Source organism: Haliaeetus albicilla, chromosome 5 (genome assembly GCF_947461875.1).
Source record: "Haliaeetus albicilla chromosome 5, bHalAlb1.1, whole genome shotgun sequence".
NCBI lineage: Eukaryota > Metazoa > Chordata > Aves > Accipitriformes > Accipitridae > Haliaeetus > Haliaeetus albicilla.
The window spans coordinates 39971624-39987836 of record NC_091487.1 but is presented as its reverse complement, the minus strand read 5'-3'; the positions used below and the strand labels follow the sequence as shown (position 1 = coordinate 39987836).

Genomic DNA, 16213 nt, shown 5'->3' with positions numbered 1-16213 from the left:
AAGTGTTGGGAAGTGTCATGCTGCTCTGTAGCACGCAGGCTACAACTGGGATACCGATTTGGCAAGCCCCTCACGGATCAGCTGAAGCAAGCCCCGACTTACCCAGGCTGTCCCAGCGAGGGCCGCGTCCGGCAGCGAGAGCGGCACTGGTGTGGACGGGACAACAAGATCAGAGCCACAGGCGTAGTCAGCCTCTTGGAGCGGCAGCCCTGACTGCTGCTGCGTCTGCACCGTATAAGCGGCAGCGTGCCGTTATCTATACAAAAATCTGCATCTTCCTCAGAAAAAAAATACCTGAAGCTCCCTGCTGGCCCCGCAACCTATTCCTCTATTTATGCCGTCGCAGCTAGTGACTAGGAAGATGCTTTTAGTGTCACAGGAGATTAAGGCTCTGGGAAGAGAGCGCCTGGCATCTTTACTCTCACACACCGATCTGTCTTCGTACAAACGCACTTTGTTGGCGGATGAAAGTATATTATTGCCATACGCTACCGAAGAGAAACAGTTTCCCAGTTTTCCCACGGGGCACCAGCTCCCCCTCCAAGCCGTACCCCAGCGCTTGTGTCGTGTTCCCCCCCCGTCCTTCTCCGAGGCCTCCCCCCCAGAAGCTCTGCGGTGTGGGGGCACCACAACTTGTCGTGTCTCTCCACCGAGAGCCCCGGCTCCCCGGGCGCTGCCCTGGTACCTGCTGGGACGCCGCGTCCCCCTGAACCCCAGCCGAGCCTGGAGGGGAGAGGGCACCCCCCCGGCACCGCCTGGGCAGAGCCGAGGCGCCGCCGCCGACCCGGGCCCCCGCGGGAGGGAGAACCGCAGCCGCGGTGCGCTCGGGGCGGACGGGGGGGGCCCCGCACGACGCGGGAAGGGGCGCAGCCTCCCCCCCTGCCCGCCCAGCTAGGCGGGCCAGTACACACACACACACACCCGTTACACACGCACCGCCTGGCACCTGTCCGCTACTGCCAACTCGGAGCAAACTCCCCCCCCCCGCCTCGGGGCCGCCCGGGCAGCCCCCTCCCGCCGGGCCGGGGCTCCGCTATCCGGGGCGGGCAGCCCTGTGCGAGGGCAGAGCCGAGCGGCCACCGCTCCGCCAAACCAATGCGGAGAAGGATGAAAAGAACGGCGACGAGAGCAGCCCCTGCCCCAGCCCTGCGTGCAGCCCACTCCCATTACCTTAGCAACCGCGCCGCCGCCGCCGTCCCCTGCCGCCCCCCGCTTCGCCTCTCCTCAGGGACGGGGGGGGGCCCGCACCATGGCGTGAGCCTGCGGGCGGGGCCGCCGGTTTCCCCCCGGGGCTCTTCTCCGCGCCTCTTCCAAAAATCGCTCGCTCGCTCGCTCTCCTCAGCGCCCCTCAGGCTGCGGCGGGGACGGCGGCGAGGGCCACGCTGCTGCTGCTGCTGCTGCCGCTGCCGCCGCCGGAGCACGGCGGGCAGACCGCGGCCCCTTCGCCCCCGCCTCGGCCGACCCTCCGCCGAGCCCGCGCCGGGCGGGCGGGGGCGGCGGCCCGGGCGGGGACGCGGGGGCGGGGGCGGGGACGGCCCCAGCCCCGGCCCCGGCCCCAGCCCCGGCCCCGGCCCCGCCGCCGCAGCAGCGCCCGCTGCGGGCAGCCCGGGCACACCTCCCCCGCCCGGCACCGGCGCCGAGGGAAGCCGCTTTCCCCCCCCCCGGTTCTGAGCCCTTTGGCCGGTGACGCGGGGGAAACTTCGGCCCCCCGCAGCCCGCCACCTCGGCTGCCTCTGGGCGACTTGGCGCAGCTCCGAAGGAAGGCGAGGAGAGGAAGACAGGCCTTACATCTGTCCTCTGCTCTTACTTATGTGTTGGACCGCATGACTGAAGCGGTAGGCAAAATTCTTCCCTCTGTAACCGTGAAAGCCTTATCTCTGGGTCGTGCTCCTCCAACACCCAGGGTTTCCCAGCTGAAGCCTGGGGTCGCAAGGAGCCCGGGACTCGGCACACCACTACCCGTCGTAACAGGCACCACAGCTTCAACAAAACCGCATAGAGACCCACCTGTCACATGGGCAAAAGCCACTGCGCTAGCTAGAATGAGTTTCCACACGTTAATTAGGTGAGCAAAGTAGCTTGCATACTTCCCAACGATATTCTCCACCAATTTCCCTATTGGACGTGGTAAGATTTTTATTCCTTTCCTTTTCCTCCAGAAGGCAAGTTAAGCCCACCTTGCCCAAAATTGACTCTCGAGTCTGAGAAAGCTATGCTGGAAAGCACTAGGCCAGACCCTTGACAGCAGGCGTCCACGACCATCTCTGGGCCAAAATTTTCTGCATTTCCAAGGTTTGGTTTCCACACCTCAGACTTATTATTGCTGTTGAAACTCTTCACGGTAAAGGCTGTCAGCTCCACAGAGGAAAGGCTACTTTACCAACCTGCACACCCTGTCTTAAAAGCCCTTGTGCGGTGTCCCTGTTCCCCCCTTTCCTAACACCCTGGATGTTATCAAAACCAGGCTTGTAGTTGATAAGCCTGCTGATTGACACCAAAAGCTATCTTGTGCAGGGATTCCCTGTTATGTTATGGTTGTGGTGCGCCTAGCACATTGACTTTCTGGTGATGTCCGGTACACGAAACTGCTGCAGTAATTCAAATGATAAATTCTGAAGAAAAAATTATTTCTGGTGCAACGCTGCATGACTTCCATTTCTACTGGATCTGTCTCTCCATCTTTACCGTTCTTGGCTACTCCTTCCTTAGTCTTGCAAATGCCAGGTTCCAGCCTGCACATTTTGCCCACACTCACTTCTTCTAAAAGGTCCTGCATCTTCACAGACTGTGCATTTATTTCCTTGTCACGCTCAAAACTGCATCTGAGTGGCAAAATTCTGCAGTTGTGCCTCACGTGAGCTCATTGACCATTATGGAACTTCACAGGGTGTTGATTCAATTGATTTGGTTCAGATTTCAGCTGTGAGCATTTAAAACCTTCTGCGGCAGGTTAAAACATTCTGATCTTGGTGACTTTCCCTGATTTTTTTGTTCAAAGAGATTGCACTTCTGAAACATGACAGGATATTTTGGGGATACTTTTTTGAAATAAAATTAATGTAATAATATTTCCATTTATATCAAGTTTGAATTTAAACTACTTGCCATTCCCTTCAGATAAACCTAAGCATGTCATACATTATTTGCCACAGTTTTCTGGCAAAAGGAGGAAGGAGAAAGTGGCTACCTATGAAACACAGATTTTTTTTTTGAGATATCTTCTCAGCAAAGCATTTCAAACCAGTAGTTATATCAAGTCAGGCTCGAGTATGACTTCATGTAACATCAGGGATGAAATATTTCAGTGTCTTATATCAGGTCTATTCAGGAAAAACTGTTTCACCTCTGTTCTACATGGTCTTTGCTCTCCCAGCTCTCTCAAAGTAGTGTACATGCCGTAGTTAACAGGTCTAAGTGCTTCAAATTTATCAGCTTAACTCAGACTAAAATGCAAGTTCTATAGAAATGCTGTTTTCAAAATACAGGATTGATGATAGAAAATATTTCACATGTGTATTAACTGCAATTTAAAGAAATTATGAATATGTTTCCTGGCAGTGTTTCCAGGCCAAGTATTACCATAGTACGGCAGCACATGATGTTAAGAAAGGAAGCTGACTGGAAACATTAAAGCAAAAGTGACCACTGTGCTTTTTTAAATTGTGCTCAATAGAAGAAATTGTAACCAAAAAGTACAAATGAAAGGAAAGGCAAATGATAAATAAAAATAGTTCAAATGGTATTTCAGTTTGGGATAATATTTCATGTCTTATTTACGCATTTGATACTATAATTAAATGAATCTTTGTCTAGTGGGTTCTCTCAAGTAACAACTATTCTTTGGTCCCTTGAAGTAATAACTGCTATAAAGAAAAATGGCATAGCAACATTTTTTAATTTCATGCATTAACTACTAGAATAAATGATACATAATTAAAACCAAAAGAAACCAAGCTAGATTTGTATTTGCATTGATCCTTATGCTGAAAACAATGTAGTCAGACTTGGTTCATCAAGGAGATAATTTCTCGGTTTAACCTCTTTCCCAGCGGGAGAGTCCAGCAGTTTGATGAGTATGATTAGAGATGCAGGAACAGTTCCATTTAGATCAGTGGGACATCTCAAGTTGATGTAGAACTAAGCACATAAAGAAATGTTTGCGGAAAAGGACCTTCCACTTGAAATGCTTTGTTATGCTCAGTAAGTACTGGGGAAGAATGTGTGGTGAGTGACTGCTACACATTTTTCCAGCCAGGGGGACAGAGTTTTGTTGTCCCCTCTCCACTGTATTTTGTGATGAGATCTTAAAGCCAGAAAAGCCTACCATGGTCCACACCAGGTATAGAACATCACCTGTCAGTAACGATACATCATTGAAACCAAAAGAAGCTGAGCTAGATTTTCATTTTCACTAACATTTACACTGAAAATATTTGGCCAGCTTTACTTTATCATAGAGACTGATTTTGATGACCAAAACACAACTTTTACAAAGTTATCCTATCTTTTACTGAAGACTGCAGCAGTAGAAAACTTCCCCCACACCTAGTAATACTCTCAAAAAGTTGTATTATCCTCATTGCTGTAAAGGGGTCATTTTATCAACTTTGAAAGGCACAACTTCCAACCACAGCATATAGTGGCTATGACATTAGAGTTACACATGCTCACAGGGCCTGTGCTAGCTCTCTTACTCACAGCCCAACAGTGGGAGTCTCCAGGGTATTTCGAGAGCTTCTCCACATGGTGAAGAGAGCCACAGCACAGCATGTTCCCCTCTGATTGTCTGAAAAAAAGGAGTAGATAAGGCTACCTTTCTGCCAGTAGCATCCTCCTTTCCTGGTGCTTGAAGAAAACTCTGAAGAGCAGAAGCCGGTCCGGCTGCGGCGGTTGCGGTGCTCAGAGGTAGGGCCAGTGCTTTCCTTTCAGTTTGCAAACCAACAGTGTTGTTGATCTGACAAGTGTGTGTTACCCCGTGGCACTTAGTTACTTCATAAATATTAAATAGTTGTTAATTACAAGAAAAAATGGAGCTGCTGGGTCAGGGGTGGGTGCCGAGACATCACTAAACTGGTGCTTTTTCCCAGGAAGGCAGTAAAGAGGAGTAAGTGCCTCTCTCCTGGCTGAGCGCATGAAAAAAGCAAAGAGGTTTTCAGAGTTGTTCAAGGTAGGTTCTATTTTTCATAAAATGTTTAATTTAACAGTGACCTAGTTTTACAACAGCTTTCAGTGTCTTGGCTTTTCTTATCTCCTGTGTCTTAGCCTACATCATTAGAATAACAGAGCAATAGGCTTTACAGACTTTGTTAAAGCAAACTAAATAAGACCTTAGCCGGTGGATTAATTCTTCTCTCCTATTTTGTTTCAGTCATTATGGCACAATTTCTCTGTAGTTTTAAGGAGGTTTTAGCACATCATTTATGGTACATATTGTAATTTTTTTTTAAATGTCAGCACAAAGCCCGTTGCTTATTTCATGGTACATTTTTGAGTATCAGGCTGTAGCAGCAGTCTTGAATCCCTCAGCTTTTTTACAGGAGGATCCTTTGTTTTGTAAACGTTCAATTAACTGTATAGAATTGGTGGCTAATTTGGAAGTTTACAAGCAGTACAGACTCATGCTAGCATTCAGCTGGAGCAAGTTGTGGGGTGCCGTTAATTTTGCTTACCTTACTTTACCTACCAGAAGGAAAAAGTTATTCTGCATCTTGTCATTGAGACCAATAACTGGCAGGTCAAGTGATATTTGCTCTCTCTTTTGCCATGCGCTACATATAGTAATCTCAACTACTGTTTCATGGTACCCCTCTGTGATTCCTAGCTTGTCTTTATGGAAGTATACTTTAAAAACTCCTAATACACTATAGTGTGTGCTATGTTCCATATGGATTCAGCAGGAAAAGGGAGCAATTAGAAAAATAGTTGATTTCAGCCATGCAACCCCAAAACACATTAGGTCTGCAGAAAGATTGCTCTTCCTTCTACCTCCATCTTGGAGACTCTCAGGAAATTTTGTCATTGGAGAGTCAAGTATGGGGAGCCTTGCTGTGTTGAGTCCTTCCTGCACACCCTTCTATGGAGGGGAAGCCAGCATAGGAGATGCTGCCACATCTGCCAGGTTTATACGAGTGCGAGTGCTTTCCCTACAGGGAGAATTCTCCCATGGGGATCTCAGCCTACAAGAGGTTTCCGTTGATGCATGTTAACGTGTTTTGCAGAAATTGAACATGTCAGGCTGAAGAACGCAGGTAATGTATGCTGCCAGTTTCTGAGCCGTGAGTTAAACAGCATCAAACCAAATGTATACTTCTACACCTACAAGGATCACGCAAGCTAAAAGAACGAAAGCAACTTAACAGGAACCATTCAGAGCCAGTGTGCACTGGCCTTGTTGAGCTTCACTGAATTCCTCCCTTTGTGCAATGGGATTTCAGCTGTCTTTGCAAACATGAAATTTGTGTCAGCTCTAATGCTTCTTAAATTTTGCGTGACTTCTGACAAACTTCTCAGTGACTTGTTACCATCAGGAAAAAAAACCCAACAACATGGTGATGAATTTCAGGCACAGAGGAACTTGTACCTTGAATCTAGGGGAATCACAAAACCAAACCAAAAGTATTGAGTATAATTTTTTTGTATAAAGCTAAAAATATCAGGACAGCATTAGTAATGGTCTCTCTGTTCAATTTTATCAATAAAGAACACTGTGGGAAAGCAAAATTCACAGTCTTTGCAAATACACCTGGGACAGTCCAGAAGACCTGGAAGTATTACACAGAGGTTTGTGTAGGAAGCTTTGCCTCATATTGTCTTACCTGGAGTCCCAAAATGGACCAAGAGCAATACAACTAATCAGAAGGGGACAGATTCTGTTTCCTCAATATTCTGGTGCTTGCTCAAGGATAGCAGAGGCACCCTTTTCTCTCCTGCCTTGGAAATCTCACATCTGAACAAATCAGAGCACTGGCTGAATGAGGAGATGAGCACTGTCTCATTCTTTCCCGTGCTAAAGGTGGGTCTTAAGAGGGGATTTTAGTTTTTTCTATAACAGCTAGGAATCTGCTAAGATCTCTCCATCACTTCCTTCAGTTCACCAGAAGTTCAGTTCCTTGATATCTAATGATGTTTCTTCTTTACTGTCCTTTAGTCAAGAACAGCGTTCTGCCCAGACTCCATCCATCTGATCTGAACTTGTAAAGTTTTCCTGGACCAGGTAGAGCCTCCACTTCTGCCACGTTGAATGTCCAAGTATTGTGAAAGCTCACAGCTCTAAGTGGCAGAAATGTGTGAATTCCCATAGAATTCAGGCTTCCTTCAGTCTTTACCTGCTGAACTGGAAAAGGTGCACAAGGAATGCTTACTTTGAATAAATCACAACATCCTTGGCTATTTTCTTCTGCAATACTGCAAAAGTTTCCTTTGGATTTTTTGTGTTTGAAATAGGTTTTATGATGATTAATTACATAAGCTGTGATGGGAGCTGCTGCACAGTGGGAATGAGGAGCCTGAAGTGTGGAGGAAGGCATGAAATGTGTTTAAAAAAAACCCCTTAAAACTAGCAAGATGCAGTATGTGCCTTTCATAGCCCTGATCATGCTGTTTGTATGCTATATCCCTCTCTCGCCACTATTTATCTGTGTCTTATTAAACTATGCATTTGTCACAGCAGAAACTATATCATCTCCTGCTTTTGAAAAAACATTTAACATATGGAAGAAATGGCAAACATCACCATAAAACATGTTTTGTTTCTGTACTTGGATGTTTTATAGTACCCACCACCACAGTTCAAGTATCAAAATGCATGTCTGTGTGTTTGTGTATCTATATATATTCACTTTGTGTACACACACGTTTTTATATATGAAGTCTTTTCTCTAATAGTTATGAAAAATTTGCAGAGTGTTGATGATTTTTCTAAATCACATGGTGCCACTTCTCCCTCTTTGGCTAATTTATGTAGCTAAACATCACAGTGCATTTTCTAGTTTTGGCAGGGGAGTTTAACATTTGACATTTGCCTTTGGTGAATATTCAGTTACTTAATTTTGTTTCTTCTTTTTCTTTTTTCTTTTTTTTTCTATTAACAGCAGTAAAGCCTGAGCAGTCAAACATTTCTACAATTTGAATAAGACAATTCCCTAAAACTCAGTTTCAAATTCAAGTGACTATTAATGGATTGCTTTTCAATTATTGTTCCAGCTTGCCTCCTGCTGAGAAAGTACTGCACATGGAGGAGATCTGGCTGAGCGGGGGTCAGTTGTGCAGCACTCACTAAGATGAGTGGGAGGTGGGAGGCAGAAGGACTCAAAAACCAGATATTAGCCTAGGAAACCTGATTTTTCTAGGCTTTCACTAGAGACGGTGGGTAGATACAGCTGCAGATTCAAAGCTGGAGCATAACTTCAGATGCTCAGAGCTGTGCCAGAAAGAACTTGTCTTTCTCTCTGCTGAGTACAAGACCGTAAGGAGGTTTGCCTCACTGAACTGCAGTTAGCCTTGCCTAGCTTTGTGAATCTCCCTTGACTACAAAGCCAGAAATCTAGATGCCAGTTCTGGAAATGTCAGCAGTGTGAAATACAAGATGGATCCCAGGGCTCAGTTCTGGTCTCCTCTTCCACCTCTCTGACCAGAAGAGCTCCACCAGCAGCTCTCTCCTTGAAACGCACTCCTTACTTCAATACTCAGCCTGCTAAGCTATGGTAATAGAGACTGATTCAGCCCCATTCAATTAAAACACATTTCAAACCATTCTGCTGTTAAACTAGAACATGAGAACACCACACTTGCACAGTGCCTAATTCAAAATAATGCACGGGACCTATTTTAAAAAACACGGGTTTAATTATGTGTTTTTCTAATTATCCAAGAAACTGCTTCAGATCAGCGTCACCATTAACTCCACAAATCCTTAAAAGATGTAATACACTTCATGTTGGGATCTCAAAGACCGTTATAAACGCTAATGAAACAGTGAGTCCTCAAATCCACTTGCAGGTAAATAACTATGGCAGACATGGTTGAAATTCTGCCATTCTTCAACTGCCTGGGCTGAAACCTTTAATTTTATGGACCAGCACAAGGCTGGCTTCTTATTTTCTATCTTTTTTTTTTTTATATATATATATTTCAGCAAAACCAGTTTGACTTGCTCCAAGGAGATGTGATGAAAAAAGGCTTTTGCCCATATTAAATATATTCTTATAAATGAATATGCCCATGTTTTGAGGCTATTGTTAAAACTGTATCAGGGAGATGGGCCTTGGTGACAAGGATATGCTGTTCTGTGAAAATCTGCCCAAATTTTGACAAGTTACAAAGTCTGAAATTTTCAGCTTGTTCCTGCTTACATTCTTAGAGATTGAAGGCTAAATTTCCCAGAAGCTGATTGCAGTGATGCATATTCAGAAAAGTATAGATAATTTTAACTAAACATGTAAATTACTCAGTGGTTTGGGGTTTTTTTCTGCTTCTTATTATCAAATTGTAGCACAGAAGGGGACTGGAAATCACTGAGTCTGTTGACTGCTCAAGGTAGGCTCAGCTATGCCTAAATTACTCCTGACAAGTCCTTAAAGACATTCAGTGCTGGAGATGCCATAGACACTCCAGGAGATTTAATCTAGTGTTTAGTGGAAACACTGTCTGTACAAAGTTTCATCCTAATATTGAAGATGAATCTCTCTTGTTAAAATTGGAGCCCATTATTTCTTGTCCTTCATCATGGATGTAGAAAGCAGATTATCACTGTTCTCTTTGGAGCAGAATTTCACATTTTTTAAGACCTTTACTCATTTTTCTATATCAGATTAGACAGCATCAATTTTCTTTCCTTACAACTTATTTTTTCAATGTCTCACCATTCTGATTGCTGTCCTCTGGACCATCTCCAGCTGCTCCACATTTTTCTTGTGTCCACAAGTGTACACACCGCTCTTGCTGACACCTCAGCAGTGCCAAACAGAGCACTCTGCGCCTGCACAGACAACCCGGGGTGACGTTCTGCTTTTTTGCACCAGTCCAGCATTATTACCTCCTCTTCAATTTGTGGTCTAGGATGTCTGCTAAATATTTTCCCACAGAATTGCTGTAAAAACAGTTCCTTGCTGTCCTGTGTTTCTGCAGTTCCTCTTTTCTGTCTAAATGTAGCTCTTATTCATATTAAATGCTACCCACATTTTTCAGATCATATCTGCAATTTATCAAGATCACTGAATTTTAATCCTGGCTTCTAACTAACTTGCAGACTCTTGCTGCTTGAAATTAGCTGCAAATTTAATAATGATTCTCTTTGTGTCATCATCCAGCTCATTAATAAATTTAATGAATACTACCAGACCTAGAGCAATCCTCTGTGGAACTTCATGCAAGTCATCCTTACATTTTGACACTGAAATGTCTATAACTCCTGTTTGAGTGTGGTCTGCTAATGGAATGCAGCATCACATTTTTCGGTACAGATATTTACAAGTTCACAATTTACCTTCTGCAAAATAGTTAAAACTTTTGTTTTTCTTTTTGCCAGGAAATTCTTTTATTAAAATATTAATGGGACTCAGATTTCAAAGGAGGTGGAGCAGAGGTGAAGCAAATTTCATGTTTCAGTCAAATACTTGATTGTGGGAAATATCTTGAGGTGCACTTTTCTTAGCATTCACAGAAGGTAGTCACTCTTTTAGATACTGCCTGTCTGTCATTGTCCTCCCTTCCAAAAAGGTTTCTCAGATTTTAGCTCAGCAGTTGATGGCAATAACACACAGGAAAGCATAAATATTGAAACATGGAGAAAGAAAGTCCTTGATACTCCACTGGACCACCTCGCTTCGGGAAAAATCTTTGTATTTGCAGGGACTTAGAGACCTTATGCTACAGTTTTGCTCCTTTGAACCCCATATTGTGCAAAGGAATAATACCCTCCATGACAGAACATATTTAGAAAAGGCCCACAGATCAGCTCATGTGGCTGTGAGCTATAATCTACCCACACATGCTAAAAAAACAGAGCTCTTTTCACTGTGTTATAATCAGCTGGTCCTCCTCATCCTTTCAGAATATGAAGGAAAGTCTTTCTGGCTAGGTGCTCAACTATTCAGTTTTTTGAATGATCAGGAAAACACAAAAGTATTTCCAGTGTCTGTACCTCTTGAGTGGGCTGTGTCTTCCTTGCTTCTGCATGTCTGATATGTGGACTTTACAAACTGAATAATTCTAAGTAAAATACCAAGAATCTAAAGTGTAGCAACCACCTTTGGAGATCTAGCCTAGCTGGGAGCTCAGACATCACCTTGAAATGACAGCCAAGCTTCTGTTCTTTATTAGATCTCATGCTTTTGTTTTGCTTTGTAGGTCTGAAAGCTGTCACTGAAGGTGAAACTTTTACCATCCTGTCCACATCTGCAAGGAGCTGCATGTTCACCCAGTGCCACCCCTGTGGATGCAGCCTCCAACAACCAGTCCAGCTCACCAGTCTACTGGGGTGAGGAGCACAAGTTCAGTATACAACTGATCTGAGAGGTACCTGCAACCAAAACGCTCTCTCCTCACCCATGTCCTGGCCACACATTCCCTGCACTTCCATCAGGTCGATCTAGTGACCACGTGGCTACAGGACAGGTCTATTTGGCTGGCAGATCTAATGGAAAACAAAGGCAACAAATGAAGATGACTTTGCAGCTGGAACAGGGGAGGAAGACTGCCTTTGAAAAAGGCTACTAGTTTTTAGCTCATTTTAGATGCAACACAAACTGTTACCTCTGCCTCCTCTCTGCATATTTATCTCCTTCCTACCCTCTAGCCTCCCCGCATAAGCCCCTGCCCACATGTTTTAAGTCGTCTGGCTTTAAGTATTTTCAGCAGTTTTCATTTTTAATCTACAGTTTAAAATCCTATGCTCCATGACAAAACCCAGCCTCAGCTCTTCCCTGACTTCTCTGGCAGTGCATCTTTTTAAAAACAGATACACTTGTTTGGTCTTTGCTAAAGCAGTGTGTACATTAATCTTCCAGTCAATTTCACAGTAATGTAGATTATCAGAAATTAATTCCAAACAAAGCTAAAAATATTGTGCTCGTTCTCCAGCTCCGCCTTGAAGGACCATGTTATCTGATGGGGACAGTGCATGAACCCAGACAGTAGGACTTCTGTCCTACATGAAGTGACTGATTCACCTTCTGACCTCTGCCGGGCAAAAAGTTAGGTCCTCCTCTAAGGCAATGTCCCAGACTTCCCCTATAGTCACTGCGGGGGGGGGAGGGCGAGAAATTCACCTATTTTAGATTCAGATTTGGTGATGGGATGTGTTGCCTTTTGGAGTTGACACCATCTCTTCATTCTTTTGGGAAGGGCCTGGACAACCAGCTCAGACCAGCTGTCAAAGGGTGGGAGCGGGGGGGAGAAGAAACTCAGATAATGGATTTTAATCAGAAGAGACTTGTTTCTGCAAGGCACTCTGAACTCTCATGGATGTTTTGGACAAACCATTAGCCTTCAGGATTGTTTCCTAAACCTGAGGAGAAACCAAGCATAAAAAAAGTGGGCTGAACCATGGATGGCTCCCTTAATCCTTGGGGGCTTAATGCTTCTTTTTTTGACATTTAATGACCTATCCTGTTACATATTTTTAAAGGAGAGTGGTAAAAACTACAAATGAAAATGCAAAAATATCCTGATATTGCAACACCCTTATAGATGTCATGTAGGAGATCTCAAGAAAGCCAAGGTTTCTAGCTTTGCAGCCACTGTTAAAATGAGATCATGAGACCAGCAGTTTAATGCTTAACACTTTTTATACACAGCAACACAAATTACTACGCTAGGTAAAAATAGGACCAGCTTCAAAGATACTTTTTGCACGCAGCATTGGCTGCAGGGATAGCAGGCTTAGTCTGTCATTAATATCAAAGAATTTTTCTCTGTGACTGACCCTGCAGGTGAAAATTTTCAGTGCCTGTACACTGCATTGCTAGCTACAACCTCTGGACTGTCAGGAAAGACTCCTGAAAAGGAAACTAATAACAACAAAGAAAATGTGAGAGACAAAAACAGAAGGGAGAGAGTCTAATCAAAAACCCAATTTTTATCTTCCTGACCCGTTCTCTTGCTGCCTTAGACCATCCTATCATGGTCATGATATAATCCACTGTAGGGAGATATCTTCCTAGTTTTCACCTGATTGTCTTAAAGCTGGTTTTTTCCCCACTGAAGTGTTACAACCCTGGGTATGCACCAGCATTTTTTAAAAGTTTCCTATGCAGGTATTCCAGTTTTAGCTATTGCAGTTTAAGAAGAAAACTTTGGCAAAATTTTAACAGACTCCATTATCAGGGAGTTTCAAATACTTGGAAATTATCTGGTTTTAATATAACAGCTAGACCCATCTCCACATTGGAAGCATTTTTTGGTCCAAGCCAGATTAAGGTTCTAAGTAGCCTTAGGCAGGGAAAAATGGGAGGGTTATAGAGACCATGGGAATGTCCTCTAATCTTAAGCTGCCCATTGTCTATCCCACAGCTTTACACAGGGAACACTTCTACAGCAACTGCTGAAAAATATCCAGAGCCAGTGAAAAAGAATGGAGAGTAAAATCCTATTTTCAGAAGTGGTGTGCCATCTGGTTGTTACTGTACATGTAAATACTACACTTTTACAAAAACTCCCCAGTGTATCGCAGGTTTTACTCAGTCTCTTCTTCCTTCAGTGCTTCTGCCTTAATTTTAACAGGTACTACAGATTCTGAGCATATATATATATACGTAGGCTATCAGCACTTTGCATTTTGCCCAACCTCATTATTAAGAAGACAATTGCAATGTCCCTTTTGTAAGAAATGCACTTTCCTACTTGAACCTGTGCTTTCACAGACCTAGGACATTGCATGTAAGCTGCTGTTTACTGCAGTTAACAGTCTCTGGAAATAAAGACCACAATGAATTTTGTGTGCCAACAGGATTCCTATTTCTCATTCTCTCTTTATTTGAGGAGCAATGCAATGCTGTTCACAATAATTTTTTTCCTACCTTTTATTTTTGGAAAGCAGGTGGTTCTGTTCTTAATTAATTCTCTTAACTGAAGCTCTGAAGGGCACTGTTCATTCATTTTCCACTGCCATGATATGCCTACTCTCCTCAGATGTTCCTCTGTCCACGTGCCCCCCCCTCCACTACTCCCCATCACCAAGGGTCAGCTCTGACTCTCCATACCTGTATAAAAGCATGGCCTCCCATTTCTCTTTGCCTACACAGCATGTTAGGACTTCAGACAGACCATAGAAGCATGGCCCAGCCTAGCCTTTCACTTTCTGTTCACCACAGAGCATAACAAAGGTGGAAAAGTTCAGATAAAGGGGGATTCCTGAACAGTTTTGTTGTTTTCTCTCTACAAGCAGTGTCCCATTTTTCAACCAGCTTTCATATTCTCATACTTGCCATGACTGTGGCACCTGTGTCCTGTAAGTTACTTCTTTCAGTGTCAACATGGAATTATGCATTTCTCTGAAAAGAAATGGGGAGACTTGCATCATGCTTACTGGAACACTGCTAACTCTGCTGATGCTGGAGCAACAAAACAGCGTGCATCTCAATTCTGGCACCAGAAACACTTACACATTCATTTTCTTTACTGTCCAGAAGCTATAACAGCATTCCTAAACACAGACTTGGGTCTAGCTTTGAAGAATTCAAATTCTGAATTCAGAATACATAGTTCATATATATGAACCATGGCTTATAAATACAGAGTATGTAAATACAGTTCCTAAACACAGAATTCATAGGCCATATTCTCCCCACCAAATTACTACCTTCTGTCTGCTATGCTCAGCTGTACAGAACGATCCTCGTTATTCCTGCTTTCATTGGTGCCATCATTTCTTCAGGACTCGGTGAACGTAAAATAATACTGGGATGCATAATGGAGGAAAAAATGGAGCATGAGAAACTCTCATTAAACATTGATATTATCAGACATAGACTGACCAGGGCTAGGGACTGTTATGACAAGCATTTTTTAACAAAGATAACCAATTCTCAATCTGCATTGCTTACAGCCTGTCCTAAGATAGGCTCGCCGGCTCTCCCAGGCACACAAGCCCGAGCATACCTGGCACAGCTGCCTCGTCTGCCCTAAGGAGGGCAGACGGATACCTTACCCAGCTCTCTGGACAAATGTGGTAATTCAGTCTCTGAAGTCTTTAGCGGTCTGGCTACCCAGCTACAAACAGTACAGCATGGGCATGTCCAGAACATACACAGATGAGTCTAAACCTCTTGTCTTTCCAGAGTATAAACTAAACCCTTACAGCGTATGCCCCTTTAGCAAGTCAATATATCCTCTCCTACCACCAACCATTTCTCTCCCCTTGCTTTTGACAGAAAAATATCTGGATTGTAATGTGAGATGACACGTTGTTACAAATGAGGTTTATAAGGGAATTCAGTCAAAGAAAATTTCAAAGACTACTTTCCTGTAGTAAGAACAAAAAAGAAAGGGGTAGCAAAATCCTCACATGAGCTTTTCTTTTCCTCTCCCCTCCCATCTACTGGAGAAGTGATTTTATGTGTCCAGAAATCTGGATGGAGAGAGGACTCCAAGCCCCATGATGCAGGAGGGCTCTTTGAACCATGGTGAATTTTATGCTCTGTAAAAAAAAGTACCTGAAATTCTGTAGAATATAGACATGGAGTTTGGGCGTTCAGTTCAGAGATGCTTCTTGCCCCAAATCCCTTCTCTGGCAGGTATAGAGAACCTCAGCATGTAGCTTCAGTTCTCATCAGTTACCAAAAGAGGACTTCTGGGATGTACTGATTTGTGAATGCTGTATGGGCTTTGGACTCTGAGGGGACATCTCAGGTTGATAAAATGCTAGAGATGAAGATCTTCTCCTGGAGAGCGGCAGCCTCTCAGCCTCTGTGGAAAGGTGAATACAAATACAGGCAGCGTCTGCTGAGCTGATCCTCCTCTCCTGTCTCTGTCTGCAGAGAGCTGCTCACTGAAGCACACCCTAAAGCAAGAAATTAATAATTAGAAAAACCACAAACCTCCTATGCATTGTCACAGCTAAGTCGGAATTGGGACCTGAAGCCTCCCAAACTCTTGGCATCGTGTGAAGAACAAGAGAAGGGAAAATCTTTCAGCAGTCTCCATATTACCCAACACACTGTTTAATAACACTTTCCAAGGGTTTCAAGGAGGATGCATCCTGATACAGCCTTGCTCA

At 44.1% G+C, this 16213-nt stretch overlaps 1 protein-coding gene and 1 long non-coding RNA gene across 4 annotated transcripts in view; both read right to left on the bottom strand.

Annotated features, from left to right (window-relative positions):
* Window positions 1–1421, bottom strand: part of RGS6 (regulator of G protein signaling 6) — a 298899-nt gene extending 297478 nt beyond the window's left edge. The window contains exon 1 of one of the 3 annotated variants that reach the window (XM_069784286.1): window positions 1171–1421. The gene's annotated coding sequence lies outside the window, so the exon portion shown is untranslated. Of the gene's footprint in view, window positions 1–102; window positions 500–1170 lie in introns of those variants that run through there. The other 2 variants (XM_069784288.1, XM_069784287.1) reach the window with 2 other exon arrangements.
* A 2113-nt stretch (window positions 1422–3534) lies between these two features.
* Window positions 3535–15912, bottom strand: LOC138685510 (uncharacterized). The gene is made up of 3 exons (XR_011324801.1): window positions 15651–15912; window positions 14798–14895; window positions 3535–5123 (listed from the first exon to the last, which is right to left on the bottom strand). It is a non-coding gene; the product is annotated as an uncharacterized lncRNA (long non-coding RNA).
* Between the last annotated feature and the right edge of the window lie 301 nt (window positions 15913–16213).